Genomic DNA, 24812 nt, shown 5'->3' with positions numbered 1-24812 from the left:
CAGGAATGCACTTTTGAAGCAATCCTCTTACAATCCACATTCATTACAAGTTTGGTTTTGTTGCGAGCAGTTTCAGAACATGAGATAGTTATGAATTAAACCAAACTGTACGTGTACTCCAGGAGTACACTCAGCACCCTCCCACCTCTAAGGGTACTAAGGGTTCAGACTGGAGGTCTTCCAGAGCAAATCCACCTTGAAAGGTGTGCGGTGGTGCTGATGCCTCTGCCCCACGAGCTGCTCTGCTGCAAAGATCTCCCTCACTGCTCTGCCTTGCTTGCTGGTGCAGACAGACAGTGGAGCCACTGGTTCCCAAGCTCAGAAAACTCTTCCCTTATCTTTTATTCTTTGTCAGATGGGAATGCCCAGTCTGAAGGATAAGAGGAAGCAGGTAGACATATCCATTACTTGTTTTGTGATTATGCTTTATTTACTCATTTTTCTTAGCTAACAAAGGTAGCTCTGTGTTCTAATTTTCTGTCTTTTCCTGCATTAGTTTAGGCAAAGCCATACAGTCATACAGCTGGGACTCATTCCATACAAGATTACCCTCCTGTCACCTAAAGTCCTGTAGAAATAAGGACCTCCAGAGTGTGTCACATTGGCCACACTAGGAATCTAAACCAATTCTAATTCTGCCATAAAGTGCTTCTGGATAGGATGAGTCCAGGCTTTTGTGCCATCATACCTCAGGTCATTATTTATCATGAGACATGGGAGGAGAAGTATTGATCAGAAGGGAAATCCATCTAGCTGTTTGTCCTGCCGGCAGCAGTGAACAGCATGGAACAGAGCAAGCCTGCAGTGAATCATTTGAACTTATTGGAATACATGTAATTTTTCATGAGGTTCTGGGAAAGCAGTTGTGAATTGGCCTCTAGTAAAATTCACATGAAAAATCATTATTTTTGTCAGCCTGGGTGAAATGCATATATGGTGGAGTACAGTGGACATCCTTGCAGTTCGGTAGTTGTGGCCTCCCATCAGATTATAATTCAGTTTTCCACATGAAAAGTAATGCCTTTGTTGGCAGACAGTTCTTTCAGCATTTTAAAAGGTGGAAACTCCAACATGCTCCTGCATCTGCTGAGTATTTTTATGAACACATGATACAAAAGGGGTTAAAGTTCACTTGGCCTCTCTTCTGCGTACCTGGTAGAAGAACAAAACACTTGAGGACAAAGGGTGCCTCAGCCTTTGGCCAGCTGAATTTCTATGGTTCAGGAATTTGGGAGAATTCAGGAGTTTGGGGGTCTTCTGGCAGCAGGCATTTTCTCTAGTCCTCAGTGTCAGTGTACTTTAATATAACCTTCTGCATAAAGCCACTCTGATGTGAAAATCCCCTTTTGCACAGCACTTTATCACTGCATGCCCTGAAGTACAGGCTAATGTACAGCGCTAATGATGCCCATCTTTGCCATGCTGGTGAACTTCTCTTGGTATCTTCCTAGGAAAGAATACACAGGGTAGTTATGGAGTTGTGGGTTGTGTTACAGTTCTTGGAGGCTCAGTGAATGATTTAATGGTCACATCTGTTTGTTTGCAGAGGGGATTTGGATAAGTGGAAATATACTGACCTGCGAGCTGAGACCTACTCCAAACTCTGCAAGCTCTTCCTATGTGACCTTGGGCAAATAATTTCTCTGCTTTTCCTCCCTCCTTTATCTGTCTTGTCTATTTAGTCTCTCAGGAAGCTCTTAAGAGCAGAGGCTGTATCTTACTATCTGTTTGTGCAGTGCCTGACATAACAGGGCCCCAGGCTTCCTGAAGTCCCAAAGATGCTGTTGCAATACAAGTCATAAATGTTAAAGAGGTGTAAGAATCTGGCCCAGCTCACCACCATTACCATCTGTTTTTCTATGACAAATTAGTAGTATGAAAGCACACAGCTGAGTGAGTAGAGCTGTGACCATTCACTAGACTCCCTAGGTTCTGCTCCCGGGTTTGGCACCACTGAGCTTTGTAACAAGAGCTGTTTAAAAATTTTCCAGCAACATGCTCTTGATTTTTCTTCCTTAGAGAGTGTCAAATTAGTAGAAACTGAAAATAAGGAGAGAAAAAAAAAAAGCAGCATGCCATTTTCAACAAAGCTTTAATGGGAAGATGATTCAGGGGCCCAGGTTGGAATTCCTGGAAAACCAGAAAGCAAGTGACCCCCTCCTCTCAACTTTTATGGAGAAGCCAGAGGTGTTCACATGCAATGGAGGAGGCTGTGGTTGAAATCTCTGCTCCAGCAAATGTTTTACATGAATAAAAGGTTGTGGGACTTGGTAATGGCATGGTGGCTAGGACCATCATCTGGGGTGCAAAAAGCTGGCTCTTGGTTCAAATTGCACTGAACAGTGATGTGGGCCTGGCTTCCTCTCTTCCCAGTAACTTCTTCACCACTACACACTGTTGTCTCAGTAACAAAGACGTTGAGATTGTCTCTGTTGCTTTATGCTCACAGATTTGCAGATTTAGAGGTTGTCCCCAATGGAAAGGGAAAAATAACAAATATTTTATGTATTGAACAGACAGGAAAGCCATTTTGTATCCATCTCCTTGTGAAAGCAACTCCATTTCTTATTTTCTCCACATGTACTCTGGTAAGCAACACTTCGTGATGTTTGACGAGCAATATCACGTCTCCTGGTACTTCATCTTATCTGCTTAGAAGTGCAGAAAGGCAGTTTTAAATAGGTGGTCCGTGCCCTAGAGCTTGGGCATTACGTGGAGCAGCCTTCAGGCAGTTGTCACCTAACCTCAGCTGCAGCATCAGTAAAGGAGCTTTTTGCTCCATAATTAGTTATTAAACTTTTGGTCATGCTTTCTCCACAGAGCACTTCCCTACAGTGTTAAAATTAGCTATGCCAACTTTCTCCACCACCCAGGATTCTCCTGGAGAAAAAGAATCCTCCAGCTGGGCAGGAAATGCAAGCAGCAAATAAATATGCACCACTGCTTCAATATTTAACTCTGTCAGGATTAAATATTATTAAGTCTTACTGATTTGATTAATTCTTTTCTCTGAAAATTTTAAAATCCACTCATTTTAATTGTTCTTGGCTTCTTTTCAGTAATTCCCTATTATTTGCTGGATAGATCATGGAAAGTCTACATTTAGCCATAAAACTACCATGTCTGAGCTTCTGTCTGACATACTGGATGAGGCAATGACTGGTGATGTTGCTTGTTGTGTTAATGAAGCCATTGAATTACTAATTTATTTCTATTATTTTTTAATTCTACATTGCTTGGAAGAGGCTTTCTTGACAAGCAGGTGTTTCTTTCCAAGATCATAATCAGTGCAAAAACATAGGGTAGTTTGGAGCTGTCACATTTCCACCAAAAGTATTTCATTACTATTATGTTTATGTCTGTGTCCACTTAATGAGATTTCTATAGATCATGAGGCACACTTAGTATGTCCTTAACCCCATAATGATAGGAAATGGTACTCTTGACAGCCAGATTGATTTCCCTCGTGAGGGTTACAACATGAAAATTTCCTTTCCAAAACTAAGAGCCATATGTTGCCACATAGAACTGCCATCGGTTGCTTGAATGAGTCAGTGCCCTTAAGTTTATGACAACTGGTATGACTACTGCGGTTGAAATGAAACTTTTTTACTTCAGGTGTTGCAGTCACAAAGGAGGCTAGTGTCTGAAGTGAAGCAGAGCGTGTTAGTGCAGAAGTGACCTCATTTCCTAGCTTGGATCTGTCATTTCTTCAGAAGCAGGGGAAGAGGATTTTTCATCTATTCCTTCCTGCCTAGAGGAAAGCAGGAAAGCACGCTTAATAACTGATAAGAGGCTTAGAAACCTTGAGCTTGGAGCCCTAGTCACTTTAGCCACTGAATCTTGCAAGATGCAGTTTCATAAAACCTGTCACTACTGTGAAGATTTGCAGAAAAAACAAAACAAAACAAAACACCAAAAACATTTATGGGAGAGATGTATCTCCCTTTCTTTGTATTATTATCAAACGTATATTCCAGGATGAGGCAAAGATGGGCAGGGGAGGTTCATCCCTCTAGGCTTAGACAATTTTGTAAGCCTGTAGCTGTAACTCCAGGAAGAAACAGGGGAAATGAGAAGTAACTTGTTAAGTAATGTAAAGATATTGAAGCACTGTTTCTCCAGCCTGAAAGTAGGAATCTTGGAAGACAGCTAAACAGGAAAGAATTCTCCAAAAATCAACTATTGTGACTGCTATGATGTCATTGACTGTATTATGTATTCATATGAGGTGTAGGAAAGCATTTGGTATGTTTTTGCCAATAAAATAAACATGTAGATCCCCATTTTCCAGGAATTAATTGCAACTGTATTTGCCCTAATATGTTTATAAGGCCTAACTGAACTTCCAAGCAAGGAAGATAAATTTACCACAAAGCATGACTGAAGGAAAGTCAGTTTTTTCCAAGGATTTGCTTTGGATTTTGGTTTGTTATATCTCATATGATGGGTTTGGTAGTGGTTTTATTACATAAAAGAGATTCAGTATGGCTATTTGCATCAGCAACTCAATTCACTTGTATTGATGGATTACCAGAGTCAGCTTGCTGCAGATTAAAAAAAAAAAATAATTAAGCATGAAAAAGGAAACTATTTTTTAAAAATCTGTGTAAATACATAACCTTAAAACTTCCCCACAATAAGTACAAACTTCCACAGCCCACTCCTAAAATTGTATTTCTTTATGTATTTCAGGTCACTGGAGTTTTTGTATCATTACCCTCTCCCACCTCCCAGTCTCTCTCATAGCCTTAGCATTTGAGGTGTCTACAATACCAAAAAAACCCAAGTATATTAGTTTGTGCATGTCAGCTCCTAATCTGAGGGCCATGAACTCAACAAGTGTTTCTCTCTGAAGTGAGCTTTGTGGAGCCATGCCAGTGCTCTGCTGAACAGAGAGCTGTATTGCAAAAATGTATTCCTGCAGGTAATTTTTTTATTAAGGGGAAGACCAGAGATTGATGGATTATGGGTCTGACTCAAAATTCATTGATGTTGAAGGAGAGACCTTCAGTTATTTTAATAAATGCTATTTTAGAAGTTTGAATTGATGATAAGCCAATACCTGGGTTTGAACTCTCAGAACTTGGGAAACAGTTGAGATGTCATGTAGTGAAGAGCTGTGAGTGAAGTTTGACTCTAGAGCCCTGACTTCAGGAAATTCCTGTGTTGCTCAGCTCCAGAGTGTTCTTTGGAGTCTCTGGTGTAAAAATCTGTGACATTTTACAGTGCTAAAGCCTACTAATACAGTAGGAATTTGAAGGATGCATCACAATCCATTTCTTTCAGTTGAAAAAGGGATAGGAAGACAAAATTTAGGTTGGATTTCTCAATTAACATGGTCTATAATAATGTGAATTTTTCATATGAATGGCAAACTATTGTTACATAAGGCATGTAAAATTAGTATCGTCTATTCAGACTGTGGTGTGTTTCTCACTGGTGGTCTTGCAGAGTTTCAAAGCCTCATCTACAGTTTTAGTACTAATTTTCTTTGTGAGTGATAGTTGCTAACATAGCTGGAAATGTGACCAAGAGGTTACTTCAAGGTAATCTCCATTTTAAAACAAGTTCCACCCAGCAAGTTGTATAGCTTCTGTTGTAGAGTGATGATACTTACTTGCTTTTGTTTAATTTGGATTTATAGATGACACAGCTTTACACTCATGAAAGCTGAATCATTGATAGGCTATTCTCCAGTTTGTCTTAGCAAATCTTTTCTTTATACACCTTTGCCAGTAATCTCGACCACTCACATAGCATTACTCCAGAGATGCTGAATTGTTTTATATCCAGAACAAGTTCATACTATACCATGTAGAACCCACCACATTTTTTTTTGATTGATGAATCTTTGAGTGTCCTCAGAGGCATAAAGACAAAATAATTTCCCCAAAGCATGGACTGTGCAACATTTGGAATGTAAATTTGTTCGTATTTGTTTAATATTTTTAATACCTATTAGTATATGTAAAATTAAGATACCCAAGATATCTGTGGAAGTTTTTGTTAAGCTTTTGAATCTGTTGAATATGTGCTTAACCTGACAGAAAGCACAAACCATAAAGAAGATGGTGGAATCTTCTTCAGAGCTCCTAATCTTTTTCAACTGAGCTTCCAAATTGCCAGAGTGTACGTACACCGTTTCCTATTAAAATCCAGTCCACAATGAAGAACCCATGGGTGATTCTTTCATGTTTTAATCTGTCTTTGTAATAGCCATCACAAACTGGATAAACTAAAGATGATGAAAATTTAAATTTTCTTCCTACTTCTTATTGTCAGTGCTAACATAAATCAGCTTCACTGTAAGGAAGAAAAAAAAAAGAGAGGGAGAAGAAAAGTAAATATAACTGTAATTGTAAACATTTGTAACATGAGTTATGGACATGGGATGCCAGAGTTTGTAATCTTTAAAGAGTATGTTTTTATAGTACAGAACTTAATACTGCAAGACTGAGTAACAACACAGAAACTCATGTGACTTTTCTTCAGTGATGTTTAAAGCATACTCAAGCTATTCCTTTCCAAGGAAGACAAAGTAACTTTTTCAGAAGCTACATACATTTTTAAAGGTCTTTTCCAACCAAAGTAATTCTGTCATTCTGTGACTTGTGAGGACAGAAGTATTTACTTGGTGTAAGCTGCTGTAACACCATTTACTCAGTGGAAATAATGATTTGTCCCAAATGAAAATCAGCCTAAAATCTCTAGCATTTTTTTTTTTCTTTTTTGGTTAGGTCACACCATATTAGTTATTGTTGTTATTTAATATGAATACTTGCTTAGGCAGTTGCCATCTAGATTTCAGGTATTGCAACATTATTTTCTCTGATGTTAATTCATAAAAGTATCTGTTGCTGTTTCCAAGTCCACAGCTTTGATGTTTCATGCCTCTCTTTGGGGCCTTTTAACTCTTTCTCCATCATACTGCATCACACATGCATACATGCATGTGGCACTTATATTAATTTTCAGGACTTTTCATGATCTAGATCCTGCCTGTCACCTTGTCTTTGGTTCATTGCTCACACCAGCTTGCATCACCTACTTCCTAGACCATTAGGAAAGCCTATTTATGTACTTCATCTTGTATCTATATAGAGATATAAATATGTAGGTTTATGTGCTTAGAGCCCATAAATACATTAAAGGTATTCTGCTCTTTCAGATCCTTCTGTAAAGCTCATGCCAGCATAAACTGCCTATTGTGCTGCCTGTTATGTCCATCTTGTCCTCCATCTACTTGTTCTCACTCTATGACACATGGAATAGAAGATGTATGGGGCAGGAACTATCTTCCCCCTTGTTATCTTTGTTTTTTCAATATGGAGTCTAGTACACCTGAAGTCCTGATCAGGTTAGTCTTTTCTAGAACTGTGATAATGAAAACATAATACAAATTATCATCATGGTTGTTATTGTTCATACATGTGGTAGGAGTGTGTAAAGGACTCCTCCAGTGTACATTTACACCACATTTCCACATAACACTTGTTTTCAGTGCTTTCTTAAGCTTCTCCAGGTTTACTGTGGTTGGGAACTTAGTAACTCCTCAGGAAGGCTGAGGGTCATTACATTCATAGGAAACAAAGTTTAAAAGAGGGCTACACTAGTCATTGACACATAGACTTCATACTTGTGAAATTAACTTTAAAGAAAGGATTTGAAATGGAAAATGTTTGTCACTGCAAGCATCTTGTAATTATTCACTTATGATTGAGAAGGGATTTTCCTCTGTGTCTTTTAACTAAGATGAAAGTAATTCTATCTTTGATTTGAACTATAATATAGAACCAGAACAGTTTCTGAACTTGCCTCTTTGTCCTTTAGAAATTCTATACAGTGTAGTATGTGCCTGTTACCTTGCTAAATGCATGTGCTTACCACAATGTTTTTTGCGTAGTGGTTTCAGATAATTGTAATCTTCTCTAAGTATTTTAAGAACCTAGTTCAATTGCCATTCACTTCCTTGGAAGCTGGATCAGGCCCTGTAAAATGATCAGTTAAGGGTTCTTTGATAAAAAGAAAAATAAATTTACTGTCAGGCAAGTTGAAGATGTAAGTGGAAGGGACAGCTGGCTCAGGCTTGTACGAGGTCATTGCCTTTGGTAGGGTTGCAGGGACAGATTAGCTGGAGGCTATTCCATATCTGAATAACTGCCTTCATAAAGTCTAGCCATTAGCTATGTGAGCAGGGAATTTACAGTGTTATTTCCCACTGTTGTAGTTAATGCAAAAATTTACACTCTCCAAGCACTGGTTTACAAAGTGGCATGTTCATAACGTTGTAAGTATGTTGAAGGTAGTGTGTGGTGTGAAATCCATGAGCCTTTTTTGGGGTAGTATGCAGTAAATAAGCCTCAGGACTCCGCTTCTGAATCAGTCACTTCTCTGCTCCTGGAGCAACAGCATTTTCTGACACTCTTGTCCTATGCCATGATTAAACAGGAATCTGTTTACTGAAGGATTTCTACAGGTTTAAAACTAAGCAGAACACGTGTCCAAAGAAGTGAACAGCACGTCATAAATAAAGAACAGTTTATTCATAATCTCTCTGGCAGCTGATGAACCTGTCAGGCACAGGAGAGCTTTCAGAACAGGAAACTTCTGTGAGGGACAGAAGCTAGCTTGGGATCAGTGATTTATCATCACGTGTTGTCTAAAAACAGCAGCATGCTGACACAGCTGTGGAACTCAATAGATTATGCTGTTATACAATTTACCCCAGAAAACTTAAGAATTAAAAAAAAACCAAAACAAAACTGATCTCTAGTTGGGTTCTGCTGGCCTCTGCATTGCATCTAGGTAAGAAAGAAGTCTGCTCACCCAAGAGATGTAAAAGGAAGGAGGTCTGGTCTGAAGCCAGGACCCTGGGCTGCATGTGGAGAGAAAAGTAAAACTCCCTGCCCTCAAGACATGTTTGTCAGCTGCATGCTATCCAACCTGCTCATTGGATCAGTGTAAAGGTGTGGAGGCACTCTTCCTCTCCCATGCCCTTTACAGAAGTTGTGAGGAGGAAGCTGGTGTCAGCAGCACTACAAACTTACACATTCCTTTGGCTCCATCAAGGTTCATGTTATTGTCACTGCCTGTGTTGGTGGAGAAAGCACTGTGTGTATCAGATGTCCAAAGAAAGCCTCTGAAGTTGTTTGTGGCTATTCCTCAAAGCCGTTATTTTTTTTTCTAGATTTTTTTTAGAGTTGGGAAAAACAAACAAACAAAACATTGAAATTGTTAGTAATTTTGAAGAAAATGGACGTAAAGCCTTCAGAGAATGAACTTGTGAATTTTGAGATGTCCCCAGACAATTGAGACATACTTTGTAAAGGAAAAATGTATCAAGTTTCTTCATGATGTGGTAGACTTTTTCGTCTACATGAGCCCCTATCTCAGCCTGCCTGTTTTTCCTTAAATTGCTAATCCATAGAACTAACTAATTAATGTGATTAGAAATGGTAAAAGAAGTATCTTCTAGTCATATTTTCCTCCCTACCACATGAGGAAAGCTGAAGACTACCTCATACCTGGTTTTAACCATGTAGAAATGCAAAACTCTGTCCTTGAGGTAGAGAGGAGGGAAAGTCTAAACATTTTCCTTTTCAAAGTTATTACAGGCAGGTCTGACTGAGTTGGCAATAAACTCCAGTCAATTCAAGCCTCTCCTGTGAATTAAAGGAGAGTTTGTCAATCCAGAACCACGTGTCCAGGGTTCAGCTGAACATAAACTCTGCTGCAGATACCTGAGCCAGGGAAAACTGCACTGAGACTCCAAACTCTTGCATGTGTTAAGGCTTGTCAGGGAGGAATACTTGGATCAACACTGCCTAGAACTGATTTAAGACAAGCCCTCTGAAGGTGAAAAGGTTTCCACAGCCTTTAGGAAACAAGCCATCCTACCTTTCTGAAGGATATATTTCACTTGAACCAGAGAGACAGAGTAATACACATGCAGTGAATTTTCATTTCACACTGAGACAGTGCAACCTGACAGAGGTTGGTAAAATAATGATGCTCATTGCATAAAAACTTTGTACTTATTGTTGGCTGCACATCCATTTAAATTAGAAAATACCCTTACCCTATGCTTAACTCTCATTTTTCCTCTGATTGTTTATTCCCATTTGTTTTTGCTGATATGTTATTAAAGAGAAAATAAACCTGGTCTAACAAATTAGACTAGCATAGCAGGCTCCACATTAGCAGCATGGAAGCTTTGGAGTTTAGGTGTATATTTTTTTTCTGAAAAATGGCTAAAGTAGTGTCTGAACAGATTCAGGGCTTGTTATGAACGGATTAGGTCCAGCTCTTTTCTAGAACTTGAACAAAACCCAATCTATTTAGTTCATCTTTCATAAAAAGATTAAGCAGACTGATTTATGGATTACAGTAGTTGTGCACCAGAAAATTCTTTCCAAAGCAAAGGTGCTTTTTTACTCAGAAGAAAAAAAAAAGGGGGGGGTTGAGGGGGAAGACATTTGTAAACAGGATTGGACAGGAACTGCTATGTTTCTAGGCTGATCCAGTGTCAACACGTTACACTTCAGTTTGAACATGGTTGGCAACTTTTTGGCAGGAATAATATTTATTTAATTAATTAGTGTGGAAAGAACCATCTAGCTTGTTTTCCTGCTCTCCTTACAATCAAGAGCTTTTGCCTGTTGGATGCCCCAGTCCTTCTTACATACTGCTTTTGCAGACTACTCCCTTTTCATTTAGGCATTATGCTTTACCTTCAGTTTTGTGAACCAAGTTGCATCAGCAGCAAACTAACTCAGACTCTCAGATGCTCCAGCAAAACCCAGGGTTTTAATGCTAAGCTGTAAAGAGATTTTTTAGATTTTTATTTTTTTTTTGCTGTTAAAACTTCTCTGGGCTGGTTTCTGCCAGATGCAGTTTCCTCAGCCTGTAAGTTTCAGGCTCTGGATGGAAGAGAGCCTCCAAATAAGCACTGGCCCTCCCCTCTAGAAGCCCCACAGTCCATCAGTTTTGAACACTTCAGCCTGGTCAGCAGAGATTGTCAGATGCATTGGGACACTCCATCAATACAATGTGGAGACAGAAGCCCTTTTGGGAAGAGCCTGGTGGTGGTGTGGGGGAGAACTGCAGGGACAACATTTTTGTGAAACATTAGAAAACCTAAAAAAATATGTGTGTAGTGAATGTATTCTTCTCCACTGAGGTATGGGAGGGTCTTTTCTTCAAGAGTTTTCTCATTTCTGATGGCCATCAGGAGCAGAGGAGAGTGCTTGGAGGGTAGGCACAGCAAGCAGAAGGAAATCATTATGATGTTTTTTTTCTTATCAGTTCTGCAATTTAAAACTACCTTGAAGAGACATGTTTCGACAGAGCTCTTCACACTTCCCTACAAAAGAACTTTTCTCTCTTCCTTCCCCCTTGCCCTCCCCCTAGTTTGGATATAGTGCTGGAGAAAAATGATTGCAGGCATTGTCTGGCAACAGCAACCGCAGAGTCTCTTCTGGAAACAAGTTGGGTCAGGTTCATGAGCACACAGAAAGAAAGAGAGAAAGGGGGGAAAAAAAAAAAAAAAAGAAAGCTCCCTGGCCAGATAAATAACTCACTTTTGGAAGACGCTTTGCCAGTGTTCCTGCTGTTATACAACAGCCTCAGCCAAGATCCAGCTTTGTCATATTTGCTTAAGCAAGAGACTCATATAGAGAAAACATTACTGTGCCATGTTTGTTGTTTAGTCGTTGGTGCTGGGAGAGGTGATATGCTAACAAAAGTATGCAGTAACAAGCATTTAAAATGTGATCTTTTATTAGTTTTGCAGTAAATACTGGGAAGAAGAAAAACTACTAATTTCGGCTCTTAACTTAATTCCTGTTGTGAACATGAAAATGAAATTAGGAGAGAATTGATTTTTCAGTGTCTGGATCCTCTCACTGACCCTCTGCATGTTTGCATTTAAACAAAAGAAACTATATTTCTGCCCATTGCTGGAAAAAAATGTCTACGGTTTTGTCTGGATACTGTGGCAAAAGGGTTTAATGTAACTTAAAGAAATAATTTTAGTATAAAATGGGCAGCTGATTAGAGCAGTAAAATAATCAGATGTTAAAAGGAGCAAATACAGTGTAACGGCTAAAAGCCCAGGAGTGGGAATCAGGCCAGCTGGGGTTCTGCTTCCATTCAAGCATGCTGTGCAACTCTGAGTAAGTCAATAAACCTTGCAGTGCTTCAGTTCCACCATCTGTAGAATGGGAATAATAAAAATATTATTCCCTGTCTCCCCAAGCTGCGGTGAGCCATTGAGATGAGTATTGAGTCAGAGTGCTGTGAGTTGAGAAAAGACAGATTTAAACTTTCCCGAAGTTCAGAAGTTTGCTTCCAGTTCATTTCTGTTTGGGAGGCTCAACTCCACATTTGCACTTGTAAATCTGTTCTCCTCCCACCCCTGTGGCTGGTAGGTGTCTGTTGGCCTGATGTGAACACTCAGCAGACAAGATGCATTTATGTCCATGACAGTGTCGTTATGAGTCGAGGAAGTATGTGACACTCTGGGAACTGTGGCACCAGGGAAAAACATGCACAGTTAAGAATGAGAAACTGAAGTGAAAGCATGGGACTAGTAGTTAAATTCTTTACATACTTGAGAGATCTTTCTCTAAAGCAATACGCTCAAGATCCCACTAGGCCAGATCTCATGAGCCCACGCTGTACAGTTGTAATTATGACAACATCTTACTTCTTCAGGTTGTTTTTCAGCTTTCAGATGGAGTGTGCTGTAGACCCTAGATATCACCAAGATGCATCTTTGCACTTACTCTCTGCACCCTGGGAAATGCTGTTGAAGTGGATGAGGAATGTTTTCAGTGCACATAGTTGGTCACATCTGTAAGTCTTGATTAGGGCTCAAGCATATGCAGTAAAGGGGCAGCTGGGACACATGAAATACTATACAATTTAGGATTGCTAAATTATCTTTGAGTTGTTTCTAGCTATAAGTTGGCTTTCCTGGTAATTTTCATCTCTGATTCTGGGTTAGTTAGAAACAGAAGTGCTGAAATACAAGTCCAGGCTTCCTGTTGTATTTAGCTCAACGTTGGAGTCTCCAGAGGTTGAGGTAAGTTCCAGAGATTATCCCAGGTGTTTGTTTGCTCGTTTAAAGTAATTCCCAAATCTCCAAGTATTTCAAAAGGTTAAACAATCCATTAAATACACTCATATGCATACACGGATGCACAGAATATCCCCGAGGTGGTTAATAGGGCAGAATGTTTAAAAGGTACCAGGAGCTCAGTTCAGTAAAGCTGCAAAGACCACAGTTTGGACATCCAGTCTCTTTATAGGCCACAACTGAAATCTCTCACATTTTTTTATGTTAAATGCAAGCCAACAAGCAAGCAAAAGAGCAACACAATTATTTTGTCAGAGTAAAACATACATTTTCTCAGAAAATATTTTTTTTTCATTGTGCACTCAAAAGTAATTTTAAATAGAAATGTACACATACAAAATATTTGACTTTTCCCTGGTTTTGGTTACCAGTGAAGACTTTTTCACACAGACCTCACTAAAAGCCTGCTGTATGGGAAGGGCTTACAGTGTGTTGTAAACAGCAGGTTCAAATCAAGGCTAAACCAGTCCTCTTAGTCCAGCCAAAGCCACAGGGTGCTCCAAACTCCACTCTATTGCAATATTGGAAACAAACTACTGTGCAGTAAATTATAATGACTATTATTTCATATTGCTGCTCTTTTATGAGTCATTTTCTTTCAGCTACAAAATAGGATGAAAGATCAACAACAAAAGAGAAGGTGGAAGAAAAAATATTTTCAGTTACTTAATTACCTTATTCACAGTTTTAAGTTCACGATGCTGCAAATAGTGAATTTAAAGTGTTTATAAACAAAGGGCTAAGTTGGAAAAAAATGTTTCTTTTCATGCCCTAAAATTATTTCCTTCTTGATAAATATTTTATTTGTTGAGATGGCAGCCTGAGCCCTGAAATTAATCTTGCTTTAGCTACCTTGAAGCAATTTTAAAGTTCTGAAGTGATTTTAAAAGATCTGTCTTTTCTGATCTACTACAAGGTTTAATCCCGGTCTGTACATGCATATTCTGTAACAGTAATATCTTTGGGGATTAGCCATGTAGTAAGTTTCCCATGAAGAAAGCAGAGTTTTGTCTTTCTTTTCTTACTGTCAAATTATTAGTTATCTTTAAAAAAAAATATCAAAGCAGGAGTTTAGCACCCAGTCATCTGTGTGCCACTGAATTTAGGAAATATTAAGGCTCATGGTTTACTCAAAGACATTATATTTTATGTTTTAAATTGACAGGATTTAACTATCATCTGATTGACTGTTTTTCAGTATGTGCCTTGATCACCAACAGAGCTCCATGCATCCTGTGTATTACAGTGGCAGAACTCCAAGGCAGTATTTGGCTATCAGTTTATTCACTAGATTTTTCATTCAAAATCCCTCTTGAGCTTTTCAGTATGGCTCAAATAATTTATTAGTTGGCTTAGGGTGCTGGCTGTAAATGTTTGGGCCTTTATTTGAGCATTAAAAAAAGCCTGGGAACTATTTCAGGGAAGTATTATTAACAAATTCTATGTGATAAAAATCTACTATTTGTTTTGGTTTTCAACCAGTATTTTTTATTCTGAGGGAAAGGGAGGAGGTTGGTGACAAGGACAACCATTCATATCAGAAACAATGTCATAATTACACAGAGTAGAGAGCCTGTCTAGAAAACAGGATTAAAAAAAACTATATAGAAACATGTATAGCCAAAGAGGGAGATCCCTGTGGATAGCAGAGGAGAGTCTCCAGAAGATGAGCTGGTGGCCTGTTGTGAGAGTCCAGTCAGAAGCATAGGTAAAGGTTTCATTAAGAAAGCATTTCAGACACTCGGCAGGCATACCCTGATTAACAGGAAATACGTGTTATCCTTACTACCTCCTTGAATACAAATGAAGCTGCAGGCTTTCCTGGGAAGTGGACAGAACATGCTGGAGTTCCCGAGCAAGGTTTCTTCAAAGGGCAGTGCCCCCCTTATTTTCCAGAATTACCTTATCCAACTGGATTTTCCACACGTTGATCCTCAGCATCTTCCTTTTCTATGTGAAATTCCTCCACACAGGGGTTCTGCTGGTACACTGGTCTCATCAGGTGTGGTTGTGAGTCTCCACTGGTACTGCTGGTTGCACCATGGAGCTCAGCATTATCCCATGCAGCTTTCAGACCTTGCTGCTTTTCTTCTTCAGCTTGCATATTCTTGGTAAACCCGAATTTGGTGCAGTCCTCAAGAGACAATCAAGGCTAAGATTTTTGGCCCATGTCTCATAAAACCACATGACCAGCTCCTACCATTTTCTTTCCCTTCTGTATTTTCCCTGGTAATCAGATCACTATGTACATGGTTGGCTTACCAAATAGAACTGTAGGATCAGGATGGTATCTTGTATCATGGAAACTGGACAATGAGTTTAAGGGAAAATTTTCACCTTTATTGATTGGATGGATTTCTATCTTCTATCCGTTTCCACAACTAGAAGTCTTGGAGAGACTTTTTAATCAAAACTTTAAAAAGTAGATTAGCACTGGCAGTAATTGACTGTTCAGATAGAAGCATCTCCAGAGCCAGCTTTGGCCTGAATGCTCCTGCAACTAATCCTAAAGTAAATAAGTTGTTGATAAAAAATAGTTATTCTCAACTGTGTTTCTGCTCCTTTTAAAGTAAATGGCAAACTGGCTTTAGAGGACACATATCCTATCATATGAATGGATATAAGCTCTTCAGAAGAGACAGGAAAGGAAAGAGAGGCAATGGCATGGTTCTATATGCTAGGGAGTGTTTTGATTATATAGAGCTTGATTATAGTGATGGTAAAGTTGAGTGTTTAGGGATAAGGAGGAATGGGAAGGTGAACAAGGCAGATGTGCTGGGAGTCTGTTATAGACCACCCAACCAGGACAAGGAAGCAGAAGAAGTATTCTGTAAGAGGCTAGATGAATTCTCACAATCACCAGCCCTTGTTCTAATGGGGGACTTCAACCCACTGGAGGTCTGCTGGAAATATGACACAGCAGAGAGCAGGCAGGCTAGGAGGTTCCTCCAGTCTCTGGAAGATAACTTGGTGACATGACTGGTAAGTGAGCCTGCCAGGCCTCGCTAGACCTCCTATTCACAGAGAAGGACTAGTGGGAGGACTAGCTGGTCTTGTTCAACATCTTTATCAGTTATCTGGATGAGGGGATTGATGCACCCTCAGTAAGTTTGCAGATGGCATCCAGCTGGGTGGGAGTGTTGATCTGCTTGATGGTTGGAAAACTCTACAGAGGGACCTGGACAGGCTGGATTGATGGATCAAGGCCAGTTGCTGGGTCCTGATTTTGGTCACATCAGCCCCAGGCAACACTACAGGCTTGGGGAAGAGTGGCTGGAGAGCTGCCAGCAGAAAAGGAGCTGCAGGTACTGGTGGACTGACAGCTTAACATGAGCCAGCAATGTGCCCAGGTGGCCAAGAAGGCCAATGGCATCCTGGCCTGCATCAGGAATAGCATGGCCAGCAGGAGCAGGGAAGTGATCGTGTCCCTGTACTCAGCACTGGTGAGGCTGCACCTCGAGCACTGTGTGCAGTTCTGGGCCCCTCACTACAGGAAGGACCTGGGGAGGTGGTGGAGTCACCATCCCTGGAGGTATTCAAGACATGTGTAGATGTGGCACTTCGTGCCTGAGGTTCTGAGTGGTGGGATGTTGGGGTTTTTTTGTGTTGATGGTTGGACTCTGTGATCTCAAGGTCCGTTCCAGCTGTGATGATTCTGTGATTCTGTTCATACAGTGAACACAAAATGCAGTCTACTTTGGAAGGCTCCTGGGTAGGACTTGCTACCTGCTCACTTTGGGCAAAGCTGGAGTTGGAAAAGTGCACTGTACCATCCAAGGGTGAAAGAGTTTTGGCAGTCCTGTTACTTTACAGCATTAGCAGTTGCAGTTCTGAACTAGGAAAAACAGTTTGCCTCTCCAGGGATTTCTGCTGGAAACAGCTAGTTAGAGCCACTTACAGAAACAGGAAATTCTGCAGTTTTGTAAATTATTTAAAACTGATAGCCCTTATGACAAGCTGCTCTTCAGAGGCCTGCTCCAAAGCATTTTGCCAGTGAACACACAGTTGTGTCAACATCTCAAGAGGGCAAGCTAAAGGCAAGGGGAGGACTGAGAATCATAGAATCATAGAATCTTAGGGGCTGGAGAGGGGATGTTATTTTAAAAGAAATCCTAAATGGCTTATTTTAGATAGACCTAGCAAAAATTGGCCTTTTGGAAAAAAATGAGAGACCTGTTAGAAACCTCTATGTTGTCACAGATGAACAATGTCACATAGGTGACATTTTCAGTCAAAACTTCTTGGAATCGTTGATTTAAACTTTTTATTGTGATCATTTTAATCGAAGGACATTGAAATGCTGCACTTGGTCTGTTTTGTTGTCTTTTTTATTCCTTTTTATTCCTCTTAGGCACTTTGGGATAGTGATGAGGTTTTAACTTTCTGAATTAACTTTATTATGAAGCTAAAGCCATTTGTGTGATTCCAAATTAAAATAGTTTGCATTTTGCTCTCCTTGTAATGTCTCGGTATTTTGAGAGGTTAAATAAATTGTGATATGCCAAAATTTCCCCATACAACAGAAATTCTGTTTACTGATCAAGGCAAGTAATGACAGTCCTCTTCTCTGTAAAAGTAACAAAAAGTGTGATATTGAAGCCAAGTAATGAAGCACAGTTTGCCTCCCATGTAAACATGTTTTGGGATTTATTATGTCTATCCACCTGTTTGCTCTTGTGCACTGGGAGTGCTTCAGAGCATTACCAAAACTTTATAAGGCATTTCCCACCATAAGGCTTTGTTTTAGTTGTGTGCCACTTTAACCATCTGACCTGAAGTTTTTCATTTGGGGCATCTCAGACTAATATTTTTGGGCATATGTCAGCTAAAAGGCTTCAGTCATTCTGAAACAGAGGTTAGAAAGAGACATTTTGCTCCTATTATTATGATTCTTTTGAAATCTTGTAAATCTTTTGAGATGCTCTCCTACAACCATGCTTTGGAATGAGGAATTGAAACTTGTCTGGAAGTTGCCCTGATTTCAGGTGCATTTATTCTCTCTTACAAAAATCCCAAGCAAACTAACCAACAACAAAACAAAACCTTGACTTTTTGTTTGGCCCAAGTAAGAGGTGGTCAATCCCTGGAACAGGCTCCCCAGGTAGGTCACAGCACCAAACCTGTGTCAATTTAAAGAGTGTCTGTATAATTCTCTTAATCATGTGGTTTAGTTCTAAGTAGTCCTGTCAGGAGCAGAAAACTGGACTCAATGGTCCTTGTGCATCTCTTCCATCTTGAGATATTCTGGGGTTCTATGATTATAAATAACAATTTTTAAAAAACCAAACAGAACTACTCTTTTTTTTTTCCTTTTCTTTTTTTAGTAAGAATGTGTGAACTGCTGGTCAGATGTTTAGAGAAACCCATGAAGTGATTATTCACCTTTTTCCTGAAGCATGGCACAATTTGTTGTTTCTGTTGGCTGCTTACACAGAAGACTCTGCAGAGAAATAGCAGAATCCAGACTTTCTTCACCAAATAGGAACTCAGAATATGGGACTTTATTTCCTAAGTTTGATGATTCTAAAGCTGTAGGAAGTAGAGACACAAGTAACTACTGCTATGTGCACACACTCACAGGAGGTTGGGAGCATGTTGTTCCCCTCCTGTGCTTAGGCCCTGTATGAACAAAGGCTGAACGTGGCTCTGACATCTCAGCTTATATCTGAGTACAGTCTTTAGTTAGTAAGCATAGGGTTAATGAAGGAAGATGAAGCCGTTTTGAACTTGAAAACTCTGGTTCAATGCCTAGCTTTTGCCCCAGATACTTTTTGTGTGAGCACAGGCAAGACATTTAATCCCTCCGTATCTCAGTTCCATATGTATAAAACAGAAATGAAAATATGATCTTTGTTCCACCCCTTTTTTTATCTCATCTATTTAGATCATGCATTTTTCAAGGCAGGGGCTGTTCCTCTCTGTGTGTGTGGACAACTCGTAGCTCATCAGGGCTCTGATCTCAGATGAGGCCCCTAAGTGCTATTCGTGTGTAGTAGTAATAATAACAACAACAACAATAATAATAACAGCAGCAGATGGAGTTCAAATTCTGACAGACAGCTCTAAGCCATTACACATTTGGGAGTATGAAACACAGTCGAGCCCAAGAAAGCTATTTCCATCAGAGACAAAAGTTAACAGTTTGGCAGGGCCAGCAAATTGGTGTTATGTAAAGCTGGGCTTTGCAACTTCAAACCGTGGGGGGGTTTATGTCTTCTTTTTTTTTATTTCCCTCCATGTCCATTCAGTTCAATCTGTGACTGTCACTGTTCTCAGAGCTGGCTCATTGCGGGATCTACCCTGCTGCAAACAACATTTGAAAATGTGAAGAGAAGGTTTCTTTAATTAACTGACAGCCAGAGCCCATAGTCTACTTGATATGAAAAATAGACGAAATTATAGCGGTATTCATAGCCTGCTGGAATGGTCGGTTGTTTTGGAAAAAAACCTGTTTTTAAAGGAGGCTTGCCAAGAAACTGTTCTCTCAGGAAATGATAAATGGCAGTTTGGAGACTTGAGTGGCCTGGACTGTATGTATGTGTCTTGGTAACTGCTGACTCAATCGTGTGTGCTCCTGATGGCTCCCACATTTGCAGCACAGGGAGTTTACAGTCCTGATTCACAAACTCATTACTGTCCTGCAGTTCAGGCCTTTTACACGTGGCCCTGGGATTGTTTTATCTGAAAACAATGCAAACACATTTTTTTAAATTACACTTCAGATAACCTTTTGGTTATCATTGTTTTTACAATGTATGCTAAAAACCTTGCAATTGTTTCTTTTCCAAAACTATAGTTTCTCTTAATATACCCTGCTAGATTTGGTGTGGTTTTTGTTTGGTTTTTTGTTGTTTTGGGTTTTTTATATTATGTTTTCTATGAAGTTGTGAAGTTTTAGAGAATTTAAATAACAGAAAAATGAAGACATGGCTGAAATTTGCATGGCATGCTTTTTTTTGAAAAAATAAAATAAAATACTGACTCTGTGTGCTGAAGAAACAGCTGCTTTAAACAATGCAGCCTTTAGCAATGTGAGTTTTTTGCAGTCATATGTGCTGTTTACTACAGGGGATATGTTGTGTGCAAATGGACAAGCCTCTGGAGTGCTAACAGTGATCTATGTTTTCAGGCCATTTATATTAATCCCATTGACATAAATACATTTACTCCTCATTTACTCTGGGGTGAAAGGAAACAAATTGCAACTATTATATATTTAGGAGACATTGTTACAAAACATGTCCCATGCCCTAGTCACAGTGGAGGTGGAGAGAAAGGTTGAAGTGGCACACAGGGCTCACGGGATTGTTTTTTTTTCCAGTGTTATCTAATGAATCTGACTGAAAAGGGTCACAGAAATGGTAGACAAAATTTGCATCTACATATCCATGAAAATATATACACTGTGCTTGTAAATGACAAGCTGAAGTACAAATTAAAGTGTTTGGAGATAATTTGATAGAAATGAATGGCCTTGCTGCCTTTAGCTTGAATGTTAGAATTCCTAGGCACCTTAAGAAGAATTTTTGTATTTGGTTATTTGAATCCTTGAAAACCTTTATATCATTCACATAGAAGGCAGCTGTGAAAATGCTGAAAGCTTCAAAGATCCCTTCTCTGCCCCTTGCTCCATTATTTTTGTGCCCTTGCTGCTGTTCTTTGCTGTTTCTGAACAAATCCTTCTTCCATGCCCCTTTTACTTACCCTACTGCATGGTGCTGTGGTGTAGAGCAGCTGTGACCAGCTGGGTGGAGAGCCCTGCCTGCACCACTGCTGGTCCTTGCCTTTGGAAGGAATGCTGGTGTTTCTATGCTGAAGACAGCATGAAACATTGGAGTGTGCTTACCTGAAGGAAGCACCTACCTAAAGCAACTTTCCACTGTGTGATTTGGCAGTGAGAAATCTGCTGATGGGTTTTACATGCAGTCTGACAGATTAGATGAGGAATGTGAAAGGCAGGTATCTCTGCACTCTCTGAGCAGATAGATGCTGGTTTTTAGGTGATGCACCATTGATTCTCCAAAGTGTGAATACCAAGCTCAGGTATGCAGGATGGTGTAAGTACCAGCACTGATTATCATCACTGGGAATTGAGCAGGGACCATCTGAGGAAAACTGCAGTGGCTGAAGAAGGCTTTGAATGAGGAACTACATCAGTGATACCTCATAAATAAACGCTTATAAATATCTAAAGGGTGGCAGGTGTCATAAGGATGGGTCCAGTCTCTTTTCTGCAGTGCCCAATGACAAGACAAGGAGGTTGAAATTAAACGTAAGGAAGAACTTCTTTACTATGAGAGTAGCAGAACACCAGAGCAGGCTGCCCAGGGAGGCTGTGGAGTCTCCTTCTCTGGAGATATTCAAAACCTGTCTGGACATGTTCCTGTGTGAACTACTCTAGGTGATCCTGCTCTAGCAGGGAGTTGGACTAGATGATCTTTAAAGGTCCTTTCCAACCCCAACCACTCTGTGACTCTGTGATTTTGTGAATTTTGACATTGGAGTTCCAGCATAATTTTAGGTGCATAAACAGCACCTATGAATCAGAAAGTGAATAAAATGGAATTATTTTACATTTATCACAGGCTTACAAGTCTTGCTGGGTCAGGCATTACTGTACAATGAGAGATGGAAAAAATTTCATTTACATGGAAGTCAGAAGAACATATACATAAATCTAAAACTAATGCTGAACTTAAGATTTCAACAACAGTGTCTGATTAATCTCTCAATTTTCTGTATTCGTTCAAACATTCTATGCTGTCTTCTTGTGCCCAGCAATGGAGTATTACAGGCTTTCACCTTCAGAGACTTCAGAGAGTGAATATATTTCCAGGGTTGCCTAGTTTTGCAGCATCAGAATGACTGTTCTAGCAATATAATGATGTCTGTCTCCTGGGGTGGCTGATTTAAAACCTTTGCCATGAGCAATGACCCCTGAGTGAGTGAAGTGTGTAATTAGTACAGGTGTTCACTATACTAACAAAAGCATTTTTAGGCTCTGGGACTGTCTGCAGAGATTGAGTTCATGTCATTCTCTACACATGGCAAGCTGCTTTGTCCAGCACGGATATACAAGCTCTAAATTAACTGTAGAATTATAAATAGACCATGGTTACAATACATCAGGAGAGAAACCTCATTTTGACCTCTTGTTTTTTGCAGTCACTGTTGCAAAAAGTTACAGACCATGAGTTTCATATATACTTACTTCTCAAATATATAGATCTTCCTCATGGAAATGCTCCCAGGGTTTCAAGGGAACTCAGAGAGTAAAGAAAGTGTTGAGCACCTTGCAGCACTCCATTCCAAATGGGTTTGACAAAGTTTAACCTATTTGAGATACTCATAGAAATGTTTCCCTGGAAAATAATATGCGTCAGTTGTATGTGGAAAAATGGTGTGATTTAAACAAGCTTCTCCTTTTGCCAGAGGCTTATTTTGCTGTTGTACTACTAGATGCTCTGTTGTGCCACAGCAGGCGAAAAAAAAAGACAAAAAATCAAGATAAAGTGATATTTGTGATGACGTGTCTGTATGTCTGCACATCATCTGCAGGCTGTGGATTTATTAGTTTTTCAGTCAGTGGAACTGTTATGTAAATAATACATATCAGAGCTGGTCACACATGGTCTTCTCACTTGCATATATGTTCTGTGAGTGCTGTCTGAACCAGAGAGGAGTAAGTGCAACCAGACCTCCTCTGCCTTCTCTGTAAATTAAGACTTTAAAAGGCAGTGTCAGACACTTGCCTCATCACAACAGTTGATGTCCCATCTAGAAAGACTCATTGGTGTGGTTATTGTGGGGTTTTCAGGCCATGTGGGTACTGTTCCTGACTCAGTCATCATTTCCTGCAGAACTTGAAGAGAGTCATTTCACCTTATGTTGTTTCCATTCCCTCAGCCATGACTATGGTATCATAAAGTATTTTTAGGCTTGAAGTCCAAAAATGAAAACACAAGCACTTGGTATTTTTACCAGTTTTCTTATTTCCATCATTGTTCAGCATCTACCTTAAAAATGTTATATATTTTGAGATGAATTCTTGATTTGAAAATACTTTTGCTTGATTATGTAAATAAAAAATGCAGGTACTATAAAGTAAAAAGGAGCAACTTACACCCAAAAGAAGCTGTGATGCTTGAGATAAACTTCTTTCACATTTCAGAGCAGATGTGTCAGAGGTAAAATTGCTAGTGAAATCACAGAAAGCCATCCATGCTGATTACACTCTCTGATGGGAGGAGGGAAAGATACTACTTAACAAAAGAGATTAGCAGAAGAAAGAAAATAAATAAATCCGTAGTAACCTCTTCCATTCTTTCAAGGAAAATATATAAAGGGAAAATAAAAAATGCCTGCAGCTTAACTAGTTTATAAGGTGATACGCAGAACTTCCAAGCAGAGCATTGTCTTAACTTCTGCAACACTTAACAATCAAATCTCCAGAAGTAACATGCTGCAGCTGATTCTCTGGTGTGCCCTTCCCAGAGTGCCATCACTGTCAGTGAAGTCCTTCCTGACTGATGCCCAAGACAAAACTTGGTCCCTCTGTGGGGAACTGTCCTTTAGATGACAAAGTGATGTCTCTTATCACTTGCAGCCATTGAAGGTCCTCTAGCACTCTCTAAACTTGTACTAAGACATCAGTGTCACTTGGATTTACCTCTGGAGAGCTTCTTTCTGCCACTGTGATGTTCTCCTATACTTTTGTCATGTGCTTTGTTTCCTATCTGTAAATGCTGAGGATTGTTACTGTGTGCTGTGAAACAGAATCTGCCTCCTGTTGCAGAGAAACTACATTTTGTGTTGATTTAACAGGGGCTAGTGCAGCCCTTAATGGCACAGGCTTGAGGGGAGAGATCCAACTATGTATTTATGCACCTCCTTTTTGCAGTTGGTGACAGTTCTGGTAGGGGGTGGAAGCAAAGAAGGGAAACATCACAGAGCTTTATGTGCAAGACTGTCACCACCTCTGCCTGAAGGATCTTCCAGTATTTCATCATGTCTAGACTATACGTGCTGTGTTATCTTGTGTAGAAGCCTTCTCTATCATAGGATAAAATTACAAAGCCCAAATCCTTTTTGTTTTGAATAGTAATGATCATCATTATCTCAAGAATGAACAATCCAGGCTACTGCGTGTGAACCAAAAGAACAGCAAGATTTAACATCTGGATCTGGGCAGGTCATTTAGTCTTCAAACCTGTCCTGATGATTAATCAGCTAGGAAAGACTGTGAGCCTTTTGGTTCCACCACTGTACTTTCACTGCCAATAGATCCACTTTTTGAGCCACAGTTCACCAGTCCAAATAAATGCTCAGCCTGGCTGTATTCCTAGAAGAAGCTATTGACAAAGAAAAGCACTAAGGATTTTTTGTAATCTTTGTCAGCTATTAAATTTTTCAAACACGTTATTTTAACAGAAACATTTGTTTACTTTTGAAGGTATTGTAGCTTAAAATATTATGGAGAAAAGCCTTGATGTTTTAACTGACTCAAAACCAGAGGGAAACTTGCAATGGAACCAATTTGGAAAGTTAACCCATGCAGAACTTGTTACCAGCAGTAGCCAAAGTTTTTGTTTCTTAGTTTTCAAAATCAGTCAAGCCCCTAAAATGTTAGGAAATTGGCTTAAAGCCATAAGGTTGCATTTAAGGGGGGGGG

The 24812-nt window shown here is 39.7% G+C and overlaps 1 protein-coding gene across 1 annotated transcript in view; it reads left to right on the top strand.

The window, feature by feature from the left end:
• The window catches only part of KCNQ1 (potassium voltage-gated channel, KQT-like subfamily, member 1), a gene marked incomplete at its 5' end in the record, with an annotated part of 371679 nt that overhangs the window by 331543 nt on the left and 15324 nt on the right, over positions 1-24812 (top strand). The window lies entirely within an intron of this gene.

The sequence above is a fragment of the Chaetura pelagica genome, unplaced genomic scaffold (genome assembly GCF_000747805.2).
Source record: "Chaetura pelagica isolate M959 unplaced genomic scaffold, ChaPel_1.0 scaffold28, whole genome shotgun sequence".
NCBI classification, from domain to species: Eukaryota; Metazoa; Chordata; class Aves; order Apodiformes; family Apodidae; genus Chaetura; species Chaetura pelagica.
Note: the sequence above shows the minus strand (reverse complement) of the source record. Positions and strands in the feature narration are given on the sequence as shown.